Below are 25,075 nucleotides of genomic sequence, written 5' to 3'. Positions count from 1 at the left end.
AAACCAATCAGAGGAAAGATCAAGGGGTGGGGGAGGGGAAGCAGGGAGGGGATAGGCGGGAAAGGTGAAGAAGGAATGTAAGGGGAAAGCACTATGGGTAGTAGAAGAAGGCAGAATCATGAGAGAGGTGATAGGCAGCTGGAAGAGGAGGCAGAATGAAAGTGAGATGGGGGAAGGGAGAGGGAGGGAATTGCTGGAAGTTGAAGAATTCAATGTTCATACCAAGGGGCTGGAGACTACCCAGATGATATACGAGGTGTTGCTCCTCCAACCTGAGTTCGCGGAGGGAACGATCCCTGCGAAAAGCAGAGATGGGTAGAGAGGGAAAGATGTGCTTAGTGGTGGGGTCCTGTTGAAGATGGCGGAAGTTGCGGAGGATAATATGCTGGATCTGGAGGCTGGTGGGGTGGTAGGTGAGGACAAGGGGAACACGGTCCCTGTTGCGGTGACAGGAGGATGGGGTGAAGGCCGAAGTGCGGGAAATGGAGGAGATGCGGGTGAGGGCATCATTGATGATTGCAGAAGGGAAACCATGATTCTTAAAGAAAGAGGACATTGAGATGTCCTGGAATGGAAAGCCTCATCCTGGAAGCAGATGTGGCGGAGACGGAGGAACTGGGAATAGGGAATAGCATTTTTGCATTTGGCAGGGTGGGAAGAGGTATAGTTGAGGTAGTTATGAGAGTCAGTGGGTTTATAGAAAATGTCAGTGGACAGTCTGTCTCCAGAGATGGAGACCGAGAGATCGAGAAAGGTGAGAGAAGTGCCCAAGATGGACCAAGTGAATTTGAGGGCTGGGTGAAAGTTAGAGGCAAAGTCGATGAAATTGACGATCTCAGCATGGGTGCAGGAAGCAGCACCAATCGTTCCCTCTGCAACTGCCTGGTCCACACGTCCCTCCCCACAGATCTCCCACCTGGCACTTACCCCTTCAAGCGTAAGTGCTACACCTGTCCTTACACCTCCTCTCTTACCACCATTCAGGGCCCCAAACAGTCCTTCCAGGTGAGGCAACACTTCACTTGTGAGTCTGTTGGGGTAATCTATTGCATCTGGTGCTCCCGGTGCGGCCTGCTCTACATCGGCGAGACCTGACACAGATTGGGGGACCGCTTTGTTGAGCACCTCCGCTCCGTCCAACACAACAGACAAGATCTCCCGGTTGCCACTCACTTCAACTCTGCTTCACATTCCCATTCAGATGTGTTGATACATGGCCTCCTCTACTGCCATGATGAGGGCAAACTCAGGTTGGAGGAGCAACACCTCATATACCGTCTGGGTAGTCTCCAGCCCCTTGGTATGAACATCAAATTCTCCAACTTCTGTTAATTCCCTCCCTCTCCCTTCTAGTTTCACTCTGCCTCCTCTTCTAGCTGCCTATCACCTCTCTCATGATTCTACGTTCTTCTACTACCCATAGTGCTTTCCCCTTACATTCCTTCTTCACTTTTCCTGCCTATCCCCTCCCCCAACCCTTGATCTTTCCTCTGATTGGTTTTTCACCTGGCACCTCCCACCCTCCCCCCACCTTCTTTATAGGGCCCCTGCCCCCTCCTGCTTCAGTCCTGACGAAGGGTTTCAGCCCGAAACGTTGACTGCTCATTTCAATGGATGCTGCCCGACCTGCTGAGTTCCTCCAGCTTGTTTGTACGTGTTGATTTGACCATGGCATCTGCAGTGTACTTTGTGTTGACCATGATGGAATGGTGGAGCAGAGTCAATGGCCTAATTCTGCTCCATTGTCTTGTGGGTGTTTTGGTGTTACGACATGATTAAACTTGATAGAATTTTTTAAAATTTTGAGTAACATGGGGAGGGTGGTCATTCAGAGTTCTTTCCTCAGGGTATAAATATTAGAATCAGAATCAGGTTTACTATCACCAGCATACGCCGTGAAATTTATTAACTTTCTGGACTTTGTGGCAGCAGTACAATGCAATGCATAATAATAGAGAATAAAACCTGTGAATTAGTTAAATTAAATAAGTAGTTGAAAAAAAAATGAGCAGTCAACGTTTCGGGCCGAGACGTTTGACTGTTCGTTTCCACGGATGCTGCCCGACCTGCTGAGTTCCTCCAGCTTGTTTGTACGTGTTGATTTGACCACAGCATAATATGGTGGATATCTTCATTAAGATGGAGAGTGACATAGTTAATTCAGAAACAAAGGTTCTGAACTTAAAGAAGGGTAACTTTGAAGGTATGAGATGTGAATTAGCTAAGAAAGACTGGCAAATGATACTTAAAGGGTTGACGGTGGATATGCAATGGCAAGCATTTAAAGATCGCATGGATGAACTACAACAATTGTTCATCCCAGTTTGGCAAAAGAATAAACCAGGGAAGGTAGTGCACCCGTGGCTGACAAGGGAAATTAGGGATAGTATCAAGTCCAAAGAAGAAACATATAAATTAGCCAAAAAAAGCGGCACACCTAAGGACTGGGAGAAATTCAGAGACCAGCAGAGGAGGACAAAGGGCTTAATTAGGAAAGGGAAAAAATATCATGAGAGAAAGCTGGCAGGGAACGTAAAACCTGACTGTAAAAGCTTTTATAGATATGTGAAAAGAAAAAGATTGGTCAAGACAAATGCAGGTCCCTTACGGTCAGAAACAGGTGAATTGATCATAGGGAACAAAGGCATGGCAGACCAATTGAATAACTACTTTGGTTCTGTCTTCACTAAGGAGGACATAAATAATCTTCTGGAAATAGTAAGGGACCGAGGGTCTAGTGAGATGGAGGAACTGAGGGAAATACATGTTAGTAGGGAAGTGGTGTTAGGTAAATTGAAGGGATTAAAGGCAGATAAATCCCCAGGGCCAGATGGTCTGCATTCCAGACTGCTTAAGGAAGTAGCCCAAGAAATAGTGGATGCATTAGTGATAATTTTTCAAAACTCCTTAGATTCTGGATTAGTTCCTGAGGATTGGAGGGTGGCTAATGTAACCCCACTTTTTAAAAAAGGAGGGAGAGAAAAACCGGGGAATTATAGACCAGTTAGCCTGAAATTGGTGGTGGGGAAAATGCTAGAGTCGGTTATCAAAGATGTGATAACAGCACATTTGGAAAGAACTGAAATCATCGGACAAAGTCAGCATGGATTTGTGAAAGGAAAATCATGTCTGACAAATCTTATAGAATTTTTTGAAGATGTAACTAGTAGAGTGGATGGGGAGAGCCAGTGGATGTGGTATATTTAGATTTTCAAAAGGCCTTTGACAAGGTCCCACACAGGAGATTAGTGTGCAAACTTAAAGCACATGGTATTGGGGGTATGGTATTGATGTGGATAGAGAATTGGTTGGCAGACAGGAAGGAAGCAAAGAGTGGGAGTAAACGGGACCTTTTCAGAATGGCAGGCAGTGACTAGTGGGGTACTGCAAGGCTCAGTGCTGGGACCACAGTTGTTTACAATATATATTAATGATTTAGACGAGGGAATTAAATGCAGCATCTCCAAGTTTGCGGATGACACGAAGCTGGGCGGCGGTGTTAGCTGTGAGGAGGATGCTAAGAGGATGCAGGGTGACTTGGATAGGTTAGGTGAGTGGGCAAATTCAAGGCAGATGCAATTTAATGTGGATAAATGTGAGGTTATCCACTTTGGTTGCAAGAACAGGAAAACAGATTATTATCTGAATGGTGGCTGATTAGGAAAAGGGGAGGTGCAACGAGACCTGGGTGTCATTGTACACCAGTCATTGAAGGTGGGCATGCAGGTACAGCAGGTGGTGAAAAAGGCAAATGGTATGTTGGCATTCATAACAAAAGGATTTGAGTACAGGAGCAGGGAGGTTCTACTGCAGTTGTACAAGGCCTTGGTGAGACCGTACCTAGAAAATTGTGTGCAGTTTTGGTCCCCTAATCTGAGGAAAGACATTCTTGCCATAGAGGGAGTACAAAGAAGGTTCACCAGATTGATTCCTGGGATGGCAGGACTTTCATATGAAGAAAGACTGGATCGACTGGGCTTATACTCACTGGAATTTAGAAGATTGACGGGAGAGCTTATTGAAACGTATAAAATTCTAAACGGATTGGACAGGCTGGATGCAGGAAGATTGTTCCCGATGTTGGGGAAGTCCAGAATGAGGGGTCACAGTTTAAGGATAAAGGGGAAGCCTTTTAGGACTGAGGTGAGGAGAAACTTCTTCACACAGAGAGTGGTAAATCTGTGGAATTCTCTGCCACAGGAAACAGTTGATGCCAGTTCATTGGCTATATTTAAGAGGAAGTTAGATATGGTCCTTGTGGCTAAAGGGATCAGGGGGTATGGAGAGAAAGCAGGTACAGGGTTCTGAGTCGGATGATCAGCCATGATCATACTGAATGGCGGTGCAGGTTCGAAGGGCCTAATGGCCTACTCCTGCACCTATTTTCTATGTTTCTATCTGCAGTGTACTTTGTGTTTAAAAAATAAAAAAAGTTGTGTGGTAGTGTTCATGGGTTTAATATCTATTTAGAAATCAGATGGCAGAGGGGAAGAAGCTGTTCCTGAATCACTGAGTGCTTGCCTTCGGGCTTCTGTGCCTCCTCCTGGATGGTAGCAATGAGAAGAGGGCCTGTTCTTTGTGATGATGCTCCTTAATGATAGACACCGGCTATTTGAAGCAGCTTTACCTGAAGATATCTTGGATACTACAGAGGCCAGAGCCCATGAAGGAGCTGACTAATTTGACAACCCTCTGCAGCTTACTTTGATCCTGTGCTGTAATCCTGCCCATACTAGACAGTGGTGCAGCTTGTCACAATGCTCTCTATGGTATACCTGCAAAAGCTTGTGAGTGTTTTAGATCAAATCTCCTCAAACTCCGAATGAAATATAGCCGTTGTCTTTCCTTTGTTGCAGCTGCATCGGTATGTTAGGTCCAGATTAGGTCCTGAGAGATATTGACACCCAGGACCTGAAATTGCTCACTCCCCCCACTTCTGATCCCTCTGAGGATCGGTGTGTGTTCTCTCGTCCCACCCTTTCTGAAGCCCAGAATCAGTTCTCTGATCTTAGTGATGTCGAATGCAATGTTGTTGCTGTGACACCACTCAGCTAGCTGGTATATCTCACTCCTGTACACCCTCTCGTCACCATCTGAGATTCAGCCAACAATAGTTGTATCAGCAGCAAATTTATAGGTGGCATTTGAGATGTGCCTATCCAATTATGGGTGTATAGAGTGTAGAGCAGTGGGCTAAGCACGCATCCCTGAGATGTATCAGTGTTGATTATCAGAGGACATAGCTTTAAGGTGAGAGAGGTAGTTTAGAAGAATGAGGGAGGGGGTTAGTTCTAATTGAAATCCACTGAATATCAAAAGGCAGAAAGTATAGAGAGAACATGGAAATGATGATTCCAGTTGTAGGAGAGTCTAAGATCAGAGGGCATAGACTTGGAATAGAAAGGCAACTCTACAGAAAAGAGATGAGGAGGAATTTCTTTAGCCAGGATGGTGAATCTGTGGAATTCATTGCCACAGAATGCTGCAGAGGCCAAATCATAGGGTATCTTTAAAGTGGAGATTGATAGGTTTCTGATTAGTTAGTGCGTCAATGGTTGAGAGGAGGAGGCTGGAGAATGAGTCTGAGAAGGAAAATACACCAGCCATGATCAAATGATGGAAATTCTTGATGGGCCAAATGGTCTAATGTTGTTCATGTATTTTATTTCAATAGTTACAGGATAAGGATATACCATTTTCATGAATCTAAACATAATGGAATACCACCAGCAGCAACTTAAAAGTTTCCTAATTTAATCACACATCTCCCCTGGCCTGAAACTGCTCTCCAACCTCTCTGATAAAAACTGCAAACATTATAAAACTCAACTTTCCCATAAGCTGCAGATAAGAGCAACCAGTTTATAATCTGTGCACAGCTTCCCAACAAGCCAGCCATTTATTATCTACATTTATTTTTACACAAAGGTGATTACACGTGACCTGTCCAAGGGTTTGCATTTCTTGGGAAAGTTTAACTGTAAATTTATGTCCAGAATACGAATTTACATTTAGATGGTACTGGAGTTCGTGAATGCATTAAAAATGCACACTAGATGGCATAATGATTAAGATGATGAAGTCCAGTTGAATCCTATGTGAGTACAAAACCAGAACTGTATCACCACAACTTTTTACTAGAATTATATAATGTAATATAAGAAATATGGATAGGCAGCAAATGTGGATGCTTCTGTTCTTTGACATTTCTTTCCAATATGCATGTAAAGTTATGGCTGAATTAAGTATGAATATGTATTTATTTGTAAACTTGGAATTTTAGTGCCATGGCTGCAAATTGAAAAATAATGGGTCCATCAGGAAAGGGACAGATTTGGGAAAAACGGAGACAGTAGAATAGGACAAAACTGAGGCATACTGCAGTGCTGAGGGTAAAGATCAAATGTAATCGAAAGGAAAGAGAGAGAGAGAAGTAGGCAAAGGAGGAGGAAAGAAAGAGATTAGAGAGGAAAAAGGAAAAGAGGGAGTGAGAAAAAGGATGATAAAGAGACAAAGGAGTGAGCAAGTGAGAAAGAAGAAATATAGAGAATAAAGCAGGAAAGTTCTCTAAAAGTGCCTGATGGAATGGACTAGAATGGTAATTTGACCATAGGTCCAGAAGACGCAAGAGCAGAAATAGGCCATTCAGGGTCAGCACTGCCATTTCATCATGGCTGATCCTAGATCCCACTCAACCCCACACATTGTCCTTATTGCCATATAATTCTGGTTACATAGGATCTAAAGTCCTGGAATATTAACTGCAGGCTCTGCATTTCTTTGGTCTCCTCTGTGCCTGTTCACTTTTACAGTGGAATAGAAATGCCAGACACCTAGTTCAATATTGCATGTTAATAGTACACTGGCCTGTGAAGTTCTGGCCCTGGAGAATGTTGTAGCAACCTACTACTGCCAAGCTGTCCCAGGGCTCCTGAACTAGAGAAACAGGGTTAATCCTTCTGGTATACAAGGACATCGACATGAGACATTAATTTTGTTTGTCTCTTTGCAGATGTTGCCCGAGCTGCTGAGTAATTAAGACCACAGATGTAGGAACAGAAATAGGCCATTTGGCCTATCCAGTCTGCTCTGCCATTCCATTATCCCTCTTAACCCCATCCTCTAGTCTTCTCCCGGTAACATTTGACATCCTGACTAATCAAGAACCTATCAACCTCCACTTTAAATATATCTGGTGACTTGGCCTCCACTGCCATCTGAGGCAATGAACTACAAAGATTCACTACCATCTGGCTAACAAATTCATCCTGTTCTAAATGGACATCCCTCTATCAGGGGGCTATGCCCACTGGTCCCAGACTCTCCCTCTAAAGGAAACATCCTTAACATATCTACTCTATCCAGGCCTTTCAATATTCAATATGTTTCTATGAACTCCCCTCTCATCCTGGTACAGGCCCACAGCCATCCAACGTTTCTAATATGTTTATCCTTTCATTGCAGAAGTATTCTTGTGAACAACCTATGGAAACTCTCCAATATCAGCACATCCCTTCTTAGATAAGGGGCTCAAAACTGCTCTCAATATTCTATATGTGGTCTGATCAATCCTTTATACAGCCTCCACATTAATCCTTGTCCTCTTTATATAAGCATTCTAGTTGTCTTGAAATGAATGCTAACATTGCATTTGCCTTCCTTACTCAACTTGCAAGTTAATCTTCAGGGAATCCTGCATGAGGACTCATTTTGCAGCTCTGATTTCTGAATTTTCTGCCAGTTTAGAAAAGTTTACACCTTTATTCCTTCTACCAAAGTGCATGACCATACACTTGCCAACACTGTATTCCATCTGCCATTTATTTGCCCATTCTCCTAATCTGTCCAAATTCTTCAGCAGACTCCTTGCTTGCTCAACACTACCCACCCCTCCACTATCTTCGTATTGTCCTCAACTTGGACACAAAGTTATCAATTACATCATCCAAATCATTGACAGATAACATGAAAAGAAGCAGTCCCAACACCAGCCCCTGTGGAACACCTCTTGTCATCAGCAGCCAATTAGAAAAGGCTCCCTTTATTCCCACACTTTTCCACCTGCCAATCTTCTATTCATGCTAATATCTTTCCTGTAATACCGTGGGCTCTTAACTTGTTTAGTGGCCTTACATGCAGCACCTTGTCCATGGCTTTCTGAAGGGCCTAAGTAAACAACACCCTCTGACTCTCCTTTTATCTATCCTACTGTTATTTCCTCAAAGAATTCCAACACAGTACCCTGAAACCTCATCCTTAATAATTGACTCCAACATCTTCCCAACCACTGAAGTCAAAGTAACAGGCCTACAGTTTCCTTCTTCTGCCTCCTTCCCTTCTTAAAGTGTGGAGTGACATTTGCAATGTTTCAGTCCTCCAGAACTACTCCGGATCCTAGTGACTCTTGAAAGGTTATTACTAATGCCTCCACAATTATTTTTCAGCTACATCTTTCAAAACCCTGGGGTATAGCCCAAATGATCCAGGCAACTTATCTACCTTCAGAACTTTCAGCTTCCCAAGAACCTTCACAATAATAGCAACTACACTCACTTCTGCCACCTGATGCTTTCAAACTGCTGGCACACTGCTGCTGTCTTCACAATGAACACTGACACAAAATACTGGTTAAGTTTGTCCGCCATTTCTTTGTCCTCCATTATGACCTCTCCAGCATCATTTCTAACATTTCTTGTTTTTATTGCTGAGTTCCATCATCTGCTGTTTGTTTTTCAGTTATATTAGATTACTCATGCGGAACAACAACTGTATCAAGTGCCACACAATCCCTTTCATATATAATGCCAACAAATACTTGGCATTTCTCTTTAAGTGGTCTGGCCAATGCAGATAAAACAATCAAATGCACCATCCGATACCTGGGATACCAATAGCATCCTCTGGGTGTATACAGACATTTTCTATTTACTCTGAATCATCTGGTTCTTTATGAGTCAAATCTGCTTAATTTATTTATAAACTGATCGTTAAAGAATTACAATCCTGGCAATAATTTCTCTCCCTTCCTGATCTACCCTGGAATTGAGAAGAATGCAGGGGGAGGGGGGGGATCTCATTGAACCCTACTGAATGTTGAAAGGATTAGATAGGGTGGTTGTGGAGAGGTTGTTTCCTATATTGGGTGTATCCAGAACTAGTGGGCACAGCCTTAAAATTGAGGAGTGACCTTTTAGAACAGAGGTAAGGAGGAATTTATTTTTAGCCAGAGAGTAGTAAATCTATAGAATGCTCTGCCACAGACTGTGGTGGAGGCCAAGTCCATGGGTATATTTAAAGTGAAAGTTGATTGTTTCCTGATTGGTCAGAGCATCACAGGATATGGCGTGAAAGCAGGTGTATGGGGTTGAGTGGGATTCAGGATCAGCCATGATGAAATGGCGGAGAAGACTTGATGAGCTGAATGGCCCAATTATTTTCCTCTATCTTATGGTCTTACCCACAACATCTCATACACCATTATTTTCCAACCGCCTTACCCTCACCCCCTATCATCCAGTTAATTTCCTCTCCCCATCAACCACACACTCCCACTGGCCCTCTTTCCCTATTTTACCCACCTTCCAACCCCAGATTTCCTCTCCAACTTTCCTTCTTTCCAGATTCCTCCACTCATCACCTTGCACCTCACAGATCACTCTCCCTCTCCCTCTCCCCCCCCCCCCCCCGCCACCTCTCATTGTGGCAGCAAAGTTTTTAAAATGAGTGAAATACTGCCTCATTCAGACACTTACCCTTGGGTCTAGTGAATGCCCAAGATGCAGAGTATAAGGTTAATGTCAGGATTCTTAGCAGTGTGGAGGAACAGAAGGATCTTGGGGATTGTACCCATAGATCCCTCAAAGTTCCTGTGCATGTTGATAGGGTGGACAAGATGGTGTGTGGTGTGTTGGCTTTCATTAATAGAGGGATTGAGCTCTAGAGCCATGCAGTAATGTTGCAGTTCTATAAATCTCTGGTTAGAACACACTTAGAGTATTGTGTTCAGTTCTGATTGCCTCACTATCGGAAGGATGCTGCCTGGTTTAGAGGATATGTATTGTAAGGAGAGGCTGAGTGAGATAGGGAATTCCCTTTTGAATAAAGAAAGATGAGTGCTGATGGTAGAAATGCACAAAATGATGAGGCCTAGATTGAGTGGACAGCCAGAGATTTTTTTCCCCAGGGTAGAAATGGTTAATGCAAGAGGCCATAACTTTATGATGATCGGAGGGATGTAAGAAAATTCATAGATGAAAGAAAAATGGAGAGCTATGTGGGAGGGAAGGGTTAAGTTGATCTTGGAGTAGGTTAAACGGTCAGCACAACAACATGTGCTAAAGGGATGCATTATTCTTTATTTCTCATGTTCCATTTTCTATGCCTGTTGAAATGACAGCATCACTTTGATGGAATGGGATTGAATGGGTGACATGTTAATAAACTACATTGTTAAAGGGGTTTCAGTCTTCCTAATATAGTCTTCTATTGCCTCGACTGAAACAATATGTTTAATCTAATTGGTATAATCATAGGACAACTAGGAGAGTTATCTGTGGAAGGATGTTTGTGATAACTGGCATTTGCAAGAATGTACACTTAAAAGATCTCATAAAAAAGCAAATGCCATTTTGAATTCTATCGCAGAAGAAGATCACTTCCCCCACCTTGCCAAGACTAATCCCACTTTCCACTTCTCTATTCAAAGGTTAATGTAGATGAAATGGCAAATTGGATAGCAGGAGAATAGAATGTAAGCAGCACTTTGCCGAAGACTGATTTAACTGTAAATACTGGGGTTAAGATTTACAGTGGTGGCAATCTGTTGCAACGTTGCAGGGGAATGACTCCTCTGTGTACAAAACTGAGGGTGACCCTGCAGCTCAGTACTCAGGGGACAGTCACACTATTGGACTTGAGATAAGATGTTAGACCGAGGCACTGTCTACACTTTTAGGCCACTGTAGAAGATTCCGTGTCACAATAAAAAGATTATAGGTGTTCCTCGTGATGATATAACCAATAGCTATCCTTCACAACTCACTCAGAAGCTTGTACTACCAGGCTCAACAATAGCTTCTACCCTACTGTTATCAGACTTTTGAACAGATCTCTGTATGATCTCCTTGACCTCACAATCTACCTCGTAATGATTTATTGTTGAGCCTTATTGTTTACGTGTGTTGCACTTTTTCTACAGTTTTTACACTTTATTCTTCATAGTGTTTGTTTTACCTTTGTTCTACCTCAACACACTGCGCAACAATCTGATCTGTATGAACAGTAGGAAGGACGAGCTTTTCACTGTGGCTTGGTACATGTGACAATAATAACACCAATACTGATTTACAGTGCCTAACGCAAGTTTTGACATTAACAGTAAAGAAACCTGCAGATCGTCACACCAGCTGATAATGTACAGTGAAATTAAAATCAGCATTTTACCGTGTCAGACACTTCCTCCTGTGCTAATACTTCCTCTACCAATTAGGCTATCTTTTCCAAATATTTTTTTAAAATTTCAAATACTTAACCACTTTTTGCAAAAGCTTTTATCAGTCTCTGCCACATAATTTCATGTTCCAAAAACCTGTGCAGGAGCAAGTTGGTAGAGGTGGAGACGTATCTCTGACAGCGATCAGTTAAATAAGTAATTGGATTGTTTATTGGTTCATTATTGTCACATGTATGATTCATGTGCCATTCAGACAGGTATTTTATACACAAGTACAGCAACTTTTTTAATACAGAGATACAGTAGGGAAACGAGTCCTTCCAGCCCAGCAAGCTTGCAGCACCCAATTACACCCATATGACCAGTTAACCTACTAACCAGTAGTTTAGAATCTGAGAGGCGTATGTACCATGTGGTTATGTGGAGAACATATAAACTCCCTATAGACGGTGGTAAAATTGAACCCAGATCACTCACTAACTGCGCCTCCACTGCTCCCCCAAAGTACATTAAGGTCGTGCAAAAAGGAAAAAAAACAAGAGGGCAGAATGCCTTGTAATGCTACTGATAAAGTGAAGTACCTTGATGAGTTAGACTGAGAGATCAAGAGCTCATTATTATGATGGGCCAAATGGCCTCATTCTGAATTGAATTGAATGATCTTTATTGTACATAGGTACAATGATACTTTGTTTGGCTTCCTCTCAGGCAATCAAACAAAGCGGTAGATAAAAACAAGACAGTAATAGAAAAACAGTATTAAATAGATAAGTAGCAGAAAATAAGTTACAGCAGCACCAGAATATCACAGTAATGCACAAAGTGCCATTAGTGCAAGTTTTTGAGTCCTTGTGTCCTGAACGTTTTGCTGGATGGCAGCGGGTCAGACAGGGAGTGGCTGGGGTGTGTGGTGTCTCTGGTTATGCTGATTACTTTCCTCCTGAGTCTGCTGGAATAGATGGTGTCCAGCCCTGGGAGCTCCATCCTGACAGTTCACTGGGCCGTCTTCACCACACGATGCAGGTCTTTTCGCTTAGCGGCTGTGCAGCTGGCATACCACACTGTGGTGCTGTTGGTCAGACTAGTTTCAGCTGTGCTTCTGAAGAAGTTAAGCAACAGCTTTTGTGGGAGCTTGGCCTGTTTCAGCTTTCTGAGGAAGAAGTGTCTTTGTTGTGTCTTTTTGACAAGCAGCGAGGTGTTGGTGGTCCATGTCAGCTGTTTTGACAATATAACTCCAAGGAACTTTAGGTTTTCCATACTTTCCACTACTTCTCCATGTATATGGAGGGGGGTGTGTACTCTGTCCTTTGATCTCCTGAAGTCAATGATCATCTCTTTTGTTTTGTTTCTGCTCCTACGTCTTACGGTCTTACTCACAGAGAGAAGGCCAGGGAGTGGGGTTGAGGATGTGAAAAAAGGATGATTGAATGGTGGAGCATACTCAAAGGGTGAAATGTCCTAATTCTGCACCTTCATCTTATGATCTTATCGTATAGGAGAACCTTTCAGTAGTCTTATAATATTGGGACAGAAGCTGCCCTTGATGCTAGTGGTAGGTGTTGTGTTTTCTGCCTGATTGGAGGAGGGAGAAGATCATATCTCCAGGCTGGAGGGGTCCTTAACTATATTGGCTGCTTTCCCAAGACAGCAGGATGGAGTCAACAGAGGGGAGCAAGTAAGTATGAAAATTGAGGACCACTTCTGATTGAAATCTACACTCAGTGACCACTTTATTAGGTACACTTGTACACCTTGTTAATGCAAATATCTAATCAGCCAATCCTTAAGGTTGTCATAGCCAGGTGAGGTAGTGAGGTTAAGTTTCCCTCCACATATTAAATGCTCCCAATGGTGTGCACCTCAAACAGCCTCTGACAACCAAGTCCACTACGTATGTGGCTTAGCTACTAAGCCTGGCAAAAGCATTTGTACTAACAGGAGAAAGGGCAAAGGTGGGCTGCTGGTGCCATGGGTAGTTGCTTCAGGCAGATGGGACTCATTAGTCCTGGTAGGCAGCTCAACTAAGAGAAGGAAAACTTTGATCTCAAACTTCCACTACCATGCAGCTATAGCCACTCATGGAGAAAGGCTTCGGGAGTAAATCCTGAGAAAATTCTGGAGCTGGAGTCCCTAAGGCAGTCCTACGTAGAGTTCAATGCTGACCAGCAATGCTACTGGTGCCAAACTGTATTGATCTCAGCCGTTACTTTGGATTCACTCAACTATGTGAAAAGGAGAGCCTGCTTCGTGGAGAACATCCTGCTCTCTATATTATACTGCACTGGCTGGCGTTTCACATAGAAAGCTAGGATGCAATAACCACCATCAACCCTGACCAGTGGAAGGCCTCAATTAGCCAATTGTGTGGCAGCAATACAATGCATAAAAGCACATAGATATTGTCAAGAGGTCCCGCTGTTGTTCAGGCCAATTAAATCTGATCTAGGTGCTTTTGACAGTGAATAGGTGCTGTCAGATGGGGTGGTTTGAGTATCTCTGAAACTGCTGAGCTCCTGGGAATTTCATACACAATAGTGTTACGTACCCTTCTCACGTGACTGGGGTTGAAGCTATACTGGACTTGAGGTAATGGTCTTGTGATGGTGGAGTGACGTCATTTTCCCGCCAGTAGAGGTCATGTGACAGGTTTTTTTACAGGGTATAAAAGGAGGACCCCTCCCTGTGAGGAGGGGCAGTTCATGGCTGGATTTACCATGTTGACTTCATGCCACTGTATGATTTAATGTTATGATGCAGTTTAGTTGAAAGATGAAGTTTTATCTAATGCCTAAAGTTTAAAAGGTATTTGGCAGCAGTTTCTTTATAACACTGCTAGTTGAGAATCAGTGGAGAGTGAAGATCGGAATTCGGGAGTTAAAAGATCGAGGAGAATCGATTTCGACAGTGCAACAGGTTCGACCTTGTTTGATCCTTATTCGGAAGGAATTTGTTGACTGTTCTCGTGTTAATCCCTGTGAAATAGCAGAAAGGATTGGGAACAGTTCTGTAAAGGAAAGGTCAGTGCCTTTAAGCCGTTTCATTTGTCCATCTTTGTAAAATTCTTTGTGGGAAAAGTTCGATTTGGGAACCAAAGCAACACGACGTGAAAGAGAATTTAAATTGTCTTAAAAAGTCTCTCCCTTAAATGGACTGTGAGCATTTTGAACTTTTGCAATACTACTTTGAAGAACTGTTTTTGCAACTTCGGTTTAAGAACTGTTTAAGCTGCCGCACAGCAGCTGATTTCCGGTTACGTTAGTGATTTGTTTACTTTTGGGGGGGTTTGTTTTCAGTGTTTAATAAACGTGTTATTTGTTATAAAAACCCCTGCCTAACTCATATATTTATTGTTGCTTGAATCCGTAACATAAATATGGGGGCTCATCCGGGATCGGATCATTTGAGTTTGAATGCTTGTTAAATTTTGGATCGGTGTTTTGGAAAAGGGGAATACGTGATTCTTTTGTTTGATTAGCTTGTTAGTGGTATTCGGCAACAATGAATATTGATGAGTTTCTGGCTTCGCCAGACGCGGAGTTGTTAGCGAAGGCGAAAAAAACTGAGGTGTCTGAGATAGCTAGTAGATTGCAACTTGAAGGTATTTTGAAGACTACATCAAAGGCTGTAATACAGAGAAAAATCACGTCACACTATGTGGATTCGGGTGATTTTGATGAATCGATTTTAGAGTCGTTTCCAATAAGTAATATAGAGATGCAGTTGCAAATCGAACAAATGAAGTTGGAACAAAGTAAAGCAGAATTGGAGCATTGTAGGTTAGAAGCTGATCAGAAAAAAAGGGATTTTGAATATGCAATGACGGAATTAAGGTCTGGGAATCAGTCTTCTGGTTCTAGAAAACCATTTGTTGCTAGTCAAGAAATTAAATTGGTCCCACCATTTAGTGAAACAGAGGCGGAAAGATGTTTCCAACATTTTGAAACAATTGCTCAGATGTCAGAGTGGCCGAAAGATGGTCAGTGTTGTTACAGAGTGTAATTAAAGGCAAAGCACAACAAGTTTATACAGCTTTAACTGCTGCGCAAGCACTTGATTATGATATTGTGAAAATGCATATTTTAAAATCATATGAATTAGTCCCAGAAGCGTATAGAGAAAGATTCAGAAGTTTGAAGAAGTCTGTGGAAAAAACTTATGTGGAATTTGCCTATGATAAAGCTGTGTGTTTTGAGAGATGGGTTTCTTCTAAAAATGTAAATGAGGACTATGATACATTGAAAGAGCTGATTTTAATGGAGGAATTTAAAAGAAGCATCCCTGTTGAAGTAAGGACCTACTTAAATGAGAGGGATACTGATAAATTGCACGACTGTGCAAGATTAGCTGATGAATATGTTTTAATCCATAAGAATACATTTCCTCAGGGCAGAATTTTTAAGAGGAAAAATAACACGGAGACTCAAGGTAAATCACAAATTAAATCAGAAGTTAATGAGAAAGGTAAGGAGGAAGGAAAACCTGTGAAGGAAAGACAGTTTGGTCTTAATTGTAACTATTGTAGGAAGCCTGGCCATGTAATTGCTAACTGTTTCAGATTGATAAAGAAAGAGAAGGAAGCAGTTCCAGATGCTTGTGTGCAACATACTGAAGCACCTGTAAAATTACAGGGTTTGATAAACACAAATGAGGTTTTGTTCGAGTCTGACCAAGTTAGAAAGGGATATGATCATTTTATAACTGAAGGGTTTGTATCCTTTAAAGAAGGATCTACTCTGGTGCCAATAAAAATCCTTAGGGATACTGGAGCTTCTCAATCACTGATGTTAGACAGTGTATTGAAGTTTAATGAAGAGTCTGATTCTGGTGAGGTAAATTATATAAGAGGTGTTGGGAGTGATTTTATGCCTGTACATTTGCATAAAGTAAATTTAAAGTCAGGGTTAGTTACAGGATTTGTTAAAGTAGGATTACAGCATAGCTTACCTGTGAAGGATATTTCTTTATTGTTAGGTAATGACTTGGCAGGTGGACAAGTTTTTCCTGAAGTGCATTTGACAATGGAGTCAGAGGAACCAGAGATGAATTCTAACACAGATTCTTCCTGTGTTGTGACCAGAGCTATGGCTAAAAAGATTGATGCACAGAATGAGGTTGTTACTCATGACTGTTCAACTCAGGATTTGAGTTTTGAGGATGTGTCTGAGACTTTCTTACCTTCATTGTTTGAACAAGATTCTTGGAGTAAGTCTGACTATGAAGATTTATTTCTGTCTCGGAAGGAGATGATAGCAGAGCAGAATAGAGACCCTGAGATTATAAAATTAAGGGAACAAGCTCTACTAGATAGTGAAATTGAGAAGGTGCCAGTTGGATATTATTTGGAAAAAGGAGTGTTGATGAGGAAGTGGAGATCACCTGTGATTCCTGCAAGTGAGGAATGGAATATTGTTTACCAGGTAGTTGTCCCTAAAGTTTATCAAAATGAAATTTTGACTTTAGCTCATAGTGTGCCTTTAGGTGGACATCAAGGGGTAAGGAAAACGGTGGACAAGATTTTAAAACAGTTTTACTGGCCTGGTCTAAGAAAAGATGTGGCGATGTTTTGTAGAACATGCCATACCTGTCAAATTGTGGGTAAACCAAATCAAGTTACACCAGTGGCTCCATTACAACCTATTCCAGCATTTGGTGAACCATTTTCTAAAGTTATTATAGATTGTGTTGGTCCATTACCAAAGACAAGAACTGGGTATCAGTACTTGTTGACTATCATGTGTACTTTGTCTAGGTTTCCAGAGGCAGTACCACTTAGGAATATAAAAGCTAAAACTGTGACAAAGGCTCTTATAAAATTCTTTACTTATTTTGGATTACCTAAGGAAATACAAACTGATCAAGGCAGTAATTTTATGTCTGGATTGTTTCAACAGATAGTTTATAAATTGGGAGCTAAGCAAATCACTTCATCTGCATACCATCCAGAATCGCAAGGTGCCTTGGAGAGGTTTCATTCTACCCTCAAGAATATGATTAGGACATATTGTGTGGAAAATGAAAGTGATTGGGATGAGGGTATAAACTTACTTTTATTTGCAGTAAGGGAATCGGTACAAGAATCTTTAGGTTTTAGTCCATTTGAACTTGTATTTGGGCATAGAGTTAGAGGACCTTTAGCTTTATTAAAATAACAGTGGATTAGTAAAGAAATACACACTAATTTGTTGGACTATGTTTTGAAATTTAAGGACAGGTTACATAAAGCTTGTAGCTTAGCCAAGGACAATTTAAAATTGACTCAGGAGAAAATGAAAACTTGGTATGATAAAGAAGCTGGAATGAGGATGTTTAAGCCTGGAGATAAGGTGTCGGTTCTTTTCCCAGTGCAAATGAATCCTTTACAAGCTAGATTTCATGGTCCTTATGAAATTGTGTCTAAAATCAATGATGTGGATTACGTGATAAAAACTCCAGATCGTAGAAGGTCAACACAACTTTGCCAAATAAATATGATGAAACCATATTTTGGGAAACAATCTGATACTGTGACTGTTGTGGTTAGTGAGAATGAGTTTGATTTAACTAGGAATATGATAGATGATTCATCTGAATTTCATTCTAAATCCAACATTGTTTCTGTTAGGTTACCAAATTCAACCATTCTGGAAAATATGGATGAGAAATTAGCACATTTACAACCAGAGCAGAAGCAACAGATGAAGGAATTAATTTTTAAATATAAGGATTTGTTTCCAGATGTTCCGAGAAGGACTACTATAGCTTCACATGATGTAGATGTTGGAGATGCCAAACCTATTAAACAACACCCATATAGGATGAATATAGAAAAATGTGAACTTGCTGAGAAAGAAATTAAATATATGTTAGAGAATAATACTATTAGACATTCTAACTCGAATTGGAATTCACCATGTGTTATGGTGCCAAAACCAGATGGTAGTATTAGGTTTTGTATGGACTATAGGAAGGTGAATGCTGTAACGAAAAAAGATGCATATCCAATTCCTAGAGTAGATGATTGTGTAGATAAAGTTGGAAAAGCAAAGTTCCTTACAAAGATTGATTTATTGAAAGGGTATTGGTGTGTTCCATTAATGGACAGAGGTAGAGAGATTTCTGCATTTGTAACTCCATCTGGGTTATATGAATATAATGTTCTTCCATTTGGGATGAAGAATGCCCCAGGTACTTTCCAGAGAATGATTAACTCTGTGATTCATGGATTGAAAGATACTGATGCTTATATTGATGATTTAGTGACAGGAAATGATACTTGGGAAGCACACATTATTGCGGTGGAGAAATTGTTTGAAAGGCTTTCAAAAGCTAACTTAACTATTAATTTAGCTAAGAGTGAATTTGGACATGCCACTGTGACTTACCTTGGTTATGTTGTGGGTCAAGGTAAGGTAGCTCCTGTTCAGGCAAAAGTTCGGGCAATTTTAGAGATTCCCACTCCAATGGGGAAAAAAACTCTCAGAAGATTCTTGGGAATGGTAGGAGATTATCGAAAATTTTGTAAGAATTTTGCTAATGTTGCCCTTCCATTAACTAACCTTTTGCAGAAGAATGTGAAGTTTGTGTGGACAGTGCCTTGTCAAGAAGCATTTGAAAAATTGAAAACAATGATATGTCAACAACCTGTGCTTAAGGCACCTGACTTTGAAAAACCTTTTTCATTAGCTGTAGATGCTAGTGATGAGGCTGCAGGAGCAGTATTAATGCAAAAGAATGAGGGTGATGAGGTTGATCATCCAGTAGCTTACTTTTCTAAGAAATTTAATAAGCATCAAAGAAACAATTCGACAATAGAGAAGGAATTGTTATCTCTTGTTTTAGCTTTAGAATATTTTGAGGTATATGTTGGTACAACTCAAAAACCACTTATTGTTTACACTGATCATAATCCGTTAGTTTTTCTAAGTAAGATGAAAAACAAAAACAGAAAGTTATTAAATTGGAGTTTGATGTTACAAGAGTACAATATTGTGATAACTCATATTAAAGGTAAAGATAATGTGGTTGTTGATTGTCTATCTCGATGTTGAATGTACAATGTAATTTTTTTATGGAGTGTTTTTTTTTACAATTGTAACACTCCTACTGTATTCTAAGATGTTATATGATGATACTGTATTGTATATTGTGTATGTTATAAAATTTATACATTTGTTTTTCTTGTAAATGTTAAAATTTTTGTTCTTGACAGACAAATTTTTTTTTTGGAGGGAGGTGTTATGTACCCTTGTCACATGACTGGGGTTGAAGCTATACTGGACTTGAGGTAATGGTCTTGTGATGGTGAAGTGATGTCATTTTCCCACCAGTAGAGGTCATGTGACAGGTTTTTTTTACAGGGTATAAAAGGAGGACCCCTCCCTGTGAGGAGGGGCAGTTCGTGGCTGGATTTGCCATGTTGACTTTATGCCACTGCGTGATTTAATGTTATGATGCAGTTTCATTGAAAGATGAAGTTTTATCTAATGCCTAAAGTTTAAAAGGTATTTGCCAGCAGTTTCTTTATAACACTGCTAGTTGAGAATCAGTGGAGAGTGAAGATCAGAATTCGGGAGTTAAAAGTTCAAGGAGAATCAATTTCGACGGTACAACAGGTTCGACCTTGTTTGGTCCTTATTTGGAAGGAATTCGTTGACTGTTCTCATGTTAATCCCTGTGAAATAGCAGAAAGGATTGGGAACAGTTCTGTAAAGGAAAGGTCAGTGCCTTTAAGCCATTTCATTTGTCCATCTTTGTAAAATTCTTCGTGGGAGAAGTTCGATTTGGGAGCCAAAACAACACGATGTGAAAGAGAATTTAAATTGTCTTAAAAAGTCTCTCCCTTAAATGGACTGTGAGCATTTTGAACTTTTGCAATACTACTTTGAAGAACTGTTTTTGCAACATCGCTTTAAGAACTGTTTAAGCTTCATTTCTTTAAGAACTGTTTAAGCTGCCGCACAGCAGCTGATTTCCGGTTACGTTAGTGATTTGTTTACTTTTGGGGAGTTTGTTTTCAGTGTTTAATAAACGTGTTATTTGTTATAAAAACCCCTGCCTAACTCATATATTTATTGTTGCTTGAATCCGTAACAATAGACTCTAGAAGTTTACAAAGAATGGTGTGAGAAACAAAAAGTATCCAGTGAGTGGCAGTTCTGTGGGTGATATTGCCTTGTTAATAAGCAACAGGAAGGTGACAGTAACTCAAATAAGCATGCATTTTAACAATGGTGTGCAAAAGAACATCTCTGACTGCACAACATAATGAACCTTGAAGCAGATGGGTTCAGCAGCAGATCATGAACAGACAATCATGATCAGGAGGTTCCTAATAAAGTGGCCACTGAGTGTATATGGTATATGTTGTAGTTAAGGAATCTATGTTACCTGATTGCATGTTCACCTTCTACAATAGAAGGTTAATTTCTTTTCTGTCATTCTTCTTTCAATTATAATCTTCAACATTTTGCCCTCAGGTTACAGAATGATTGACTAAATTCTTTTATTTTTCCAATTTCTTCATTATTTTGAAAACTGCCTGATAACTTCTCAACTTCAGTGTTCCAGTAAAGTGATTTTCATTTCCTCTAGTCCCCACTTCATAACTAAAGCCTCACATCCCTGGTTTTATCTCAGTGAATCTCTTCTGCAGTCTTTCATTATATCAGTGAATCCCTCCAAAATACAGTGAGCAAATACAGAGAGGAATTTTTTTTTCTGACTTTCCGAGTATGGAGAACTGACAATTGTCCACTGTGGTTTCTTGAGGTGAAGAGGAGGGAGGGACTGACCATGTGCATCTGAAAATAAGGATTTCTATTTTCCATACATTGGCTAATGACTTAAATTAATATGAGCAGCAGTCAGGTTGTGCTTTTGCTGAAGAGAAATTCTAAGAATGCTGGAAATTTAAAACAAAATAGGAAATACTCAGCAGATCAGACAGCATTGATACACAGAATGAACAGGCCAGACAGTGATTTGCAAAAGGTCAGTATGCATCTAGAGCAAGTAATTAGGGAAGCAAACAGAATGCCTTAATTCATAAAAATAAGAAATTCTGCAGATGCTGGAAATCCCAAGCAATACACACACAATGCTGGAGGAACTCAGTAGGTCAATTAGCATCTGTGGGAATGAATAAACAGTTGACATTTTAGGCTGAATAAAAAGATGGGGAGGAGAAAGAGGATAGCAGATGGAGCAGCGGTGCTTAACAAAGCAGTCTCCCAGGTTACAATGGGCCTTGCCAATGTAAAAGAGGCAGCATTGGGAGCACAGGACACAACAGATGTCCACAACAGGTTTGTAGGTGAAGTGTTGCCTCACAATAATTCATTACTGGGGATCTGAATACTGAAGTATGTTGCCAAGCAAGTTGATAAGGTGGTTAAGAAAGCTTATAGTGTGTTGGCCTTTATTAGTTGGGGGTTGTTAGGTCAAAGACCATGAGGTAATGCTACAGCTCAATAGAACTCTGGTTAGACCATACTCGGAATATTGTGTTCAGTTCTGGTTACCTCATTATAGAAAGGGTGTGGTAGCTTTAGCGAGGGAGCAGAGAAGATTTCCCAGGATTGGCTGAGCAATCTGAAAGTTTCCTCTTTGGATGAAGATGAATAAGAGGTGACTTGATAAAGTTAAATGAGATAAATGGCATAGGTAGACTGGGCAGTTAGAGATATTTTACGAGGATGGAAGCCATTTATATAAGGGGGCATAACAAGCAGGTTCAGGAGCAGTTATTACCCTACAACCAAAAGGCTCCTGAACCAGCATGAATAACTTTACTCACTGCAACTCTGAACTCAATCCATAACCTACAGACTCAATTTTAAATGCTCTACACCTCATGTTCTTAGTATTATTTACTTTTATTTTCACAGTTTATCTTCTTTTTCACAGTGGTTGTTTGTCGGTCTTTATGTATGTTTTTTCCATAAATTCTACTTTATTTCTTTACTTTCCTCTAAATACCTGCAAGAAACTTAATCTAAAGGTAGTACATAGTAACGTACTTTAAATGATCTACTTTGACTTTCACTAATTTTAAGGTGATTGGAACAAAGTATGAGGGGATATCAGAGGTAGCTTTCTTTACAGAGAGATATAAGTGCATGCAATGCATTTCCAAGGGTGGTACTAGAGGCAGATGCATTACAGACACTAAGACACTCTTAGGTAGACATGGATGAAAGGAAAATGGAGAGCAATGTTGAAAGGAAGGATTAGATTGACCCTAGAGTAGGTTAAAAGATAAGCTCCACATCATGGGCTGAAAGGCCTGACTGTGTTGTATTATTCTATGTTCTATGTTCAAAAATGGTGCGGAAAACAAAATACATCCAGTAAGCAGACAGTTCTGAGGGTGAAAACTCCTTATTAATAAGAGGATCGAAGAGAATGGCCAGAGTGGTTCAAGCTGAAAGTAACTCAAATAACCATCTGTTACAACAGTGGTGTGCAGAAGAGTATCTCTGAGTGCCCAACACATTGAATCTTGAAATGGATGGGAACCGCAGCAGAAGACCACAAACATACATTCAGTGACCCCTTTATAAGGCACAGGAGGTTCCTAATAAAGTGGCCACTGAGTGTATGTGGTATATGTAGTAGTTAATGATACTATGTTACCTGATTGCATGTTCATCTTCTACAATAGAAGGTTAATTTCTTTTCTGTCATTCTTCTTTCAATTATAATCTTCAACATTTTGCCCTCAGGTTATTGAATGATTGACTAAATTCCTTTTTTCCAATTTCTTCATTATTTTGAAAGCCACTGCCTGATAACTTCCCAACATCTGTGTTCCAAGTGATATTCATTTCCTCTAGTCCCCACTTCATAACTAAAGCCTCTCAGCCCTGGTTTTATCTCAGTGAATTTCTTCTGCAGTCTTTCACTATATCAGTGAATCCCTCCAAAATACAGTGAGCAAATACAGAGAGGAATCTTTTCCTGAGTATGGAGAGCTTACAATTGTCCATTGCGGTTTCTTAAGGTACAGAGGAGGGAGGGAGTGACCGTGTGACTCTGTATTGACAAAAATAATGATTTCTATTATTCACACAATGGCTAATGACTGAAACTAATAAAAGAACCATTTAAAACAAAAGGAAATACTCAGCAGATCAGACAACATTCATAAATAGAGCGAACAGGCCAGACAGTGATTTACAAAAGGCTAGAAGCAGGTACAACAAGTAATTAGGGAAGCTAATAGAATGCTATAATTCATTGCTTGGAAACTGAATACTGAAGTACATTACCAAACAAATTGATAAACTGGTTAAGAATGCGTATGGTGTGCTGGCCTTTATTAGCTGGGGTGGGGGGGGGGGGGTTGATTTCAAGAACCATGAAGTGATGCTGCAGCTTTATAGAGCTCTGGTTAGACCACACTTACAATATCGTGTTCTGTTCTGGTTGCCTTATTATAGGATGGATGTGGAAGCTTTAGAGAGGGTGCGAAGATTTACCAGGATTAAAAACAAGAGAAAATCTGCATATGCTGGAAACCCAAGCAACACGCACAAGATGCTGGAAGAACTCAGCAGGCCAGGCAGTATCTAAGGAAAAGAGTACAGTCGGTCTACTGTATGTGGAAGGGAAGGATTAAGTTGAGTTCAGAGGTAGGCACAACATCATGAGCTGAGTTGTACTGTTCTATGTCCTAACATTGGTAATATAGAATATTGGTAAAAAGTATTATCATGGCAGTTTGGGTAATAGAAATTTGTCTTTATGGATTTCACAAATCCCTACCCAAAAATCTACGGAATGCAATTCGTTCTCATAGGCTGTCTGCATCGCTCTACTTACTTATAAAATGATGTAACCCAAGTGGGGACAGCTCAGGGGAGGATTGCCAGGTGAATACCTGGAGTGGGAAGATTGTCTTCTGTAGAAAGAATTGCATCTGCTGGAGTTCAAGAGAATGAGAAGAGACAATGGCAATATACATGATCTATAGACCACAGAACATAGAACTGTACCAGGAACAGGCCACTCAGCCCACAATGTTGCACCAAGCCTGATAAAATGCAAATCAAAAACACCCAATTACTAATCCCTCCACCTACACAATGTCCACATCCCTCCATCTTCCTTACATCCATGTGCCTATCCAAATGTCTTTTAAAAGCCTCTAATGTATTTGCCCCTACCACCATACCATTGTCGTAGTGTGTCAGTGAGAGTGGGAAGGCTTTGGTTTAGCAGACTTTGGCATGAACAGGTGAAGGCACAGTTAAGCAGAGGAAAGCCTTTTTCATTTTTAGTATAGAGTAGTCAGGATAGAATGCTCCTGTCAGATGTGAGAATTCAGGACACGTGACAGTTTTCCTGATGACTACATCTGCAGGAAGTGCACCCAATTCCTATGCCTGACTGACCAGGTCAAGGAGTTGGATGTACTCAGGGTCATCTAGGGTGCTGATGGCATTATAGATGAGACTTTTGAAGAGGTGGTCACACCCAGAGTACAGGCTTTGGGACACTAGATGGGTGACCACCAAGAGAGGTAAGGGGATTAAGAAGTCAGTGCAGGCTTCCCCTGTCCCATTCCCCGCTTTGGATACTGCTGGGGAAGGGGAAAATGACCCGAAAGATCACAGCAGCAGCAACCAGGCTGGTGGCACTGTG

The sequence above is a fragment of the Hemitrygon akajei genome, chromosome 23 (genome assembly GCF_048418815.1).
Source record: "Hemitrygon akajei chromosome 23, sHemAka1.3, whole genome shotgun sequence".
Taxonomy (NCBI): domain Eukaryota; kingdom Metazoa; phylum Chordata; class Chondrichthyes; order Myliobatiformes; family Dasyatidae; genus Hemitrygon; species Hemitrygon akajei.
The sequence above is the reverse complement of the archived record's forward strand: the minus strand, read 5'-3'. Positions refer to the sequence as shown.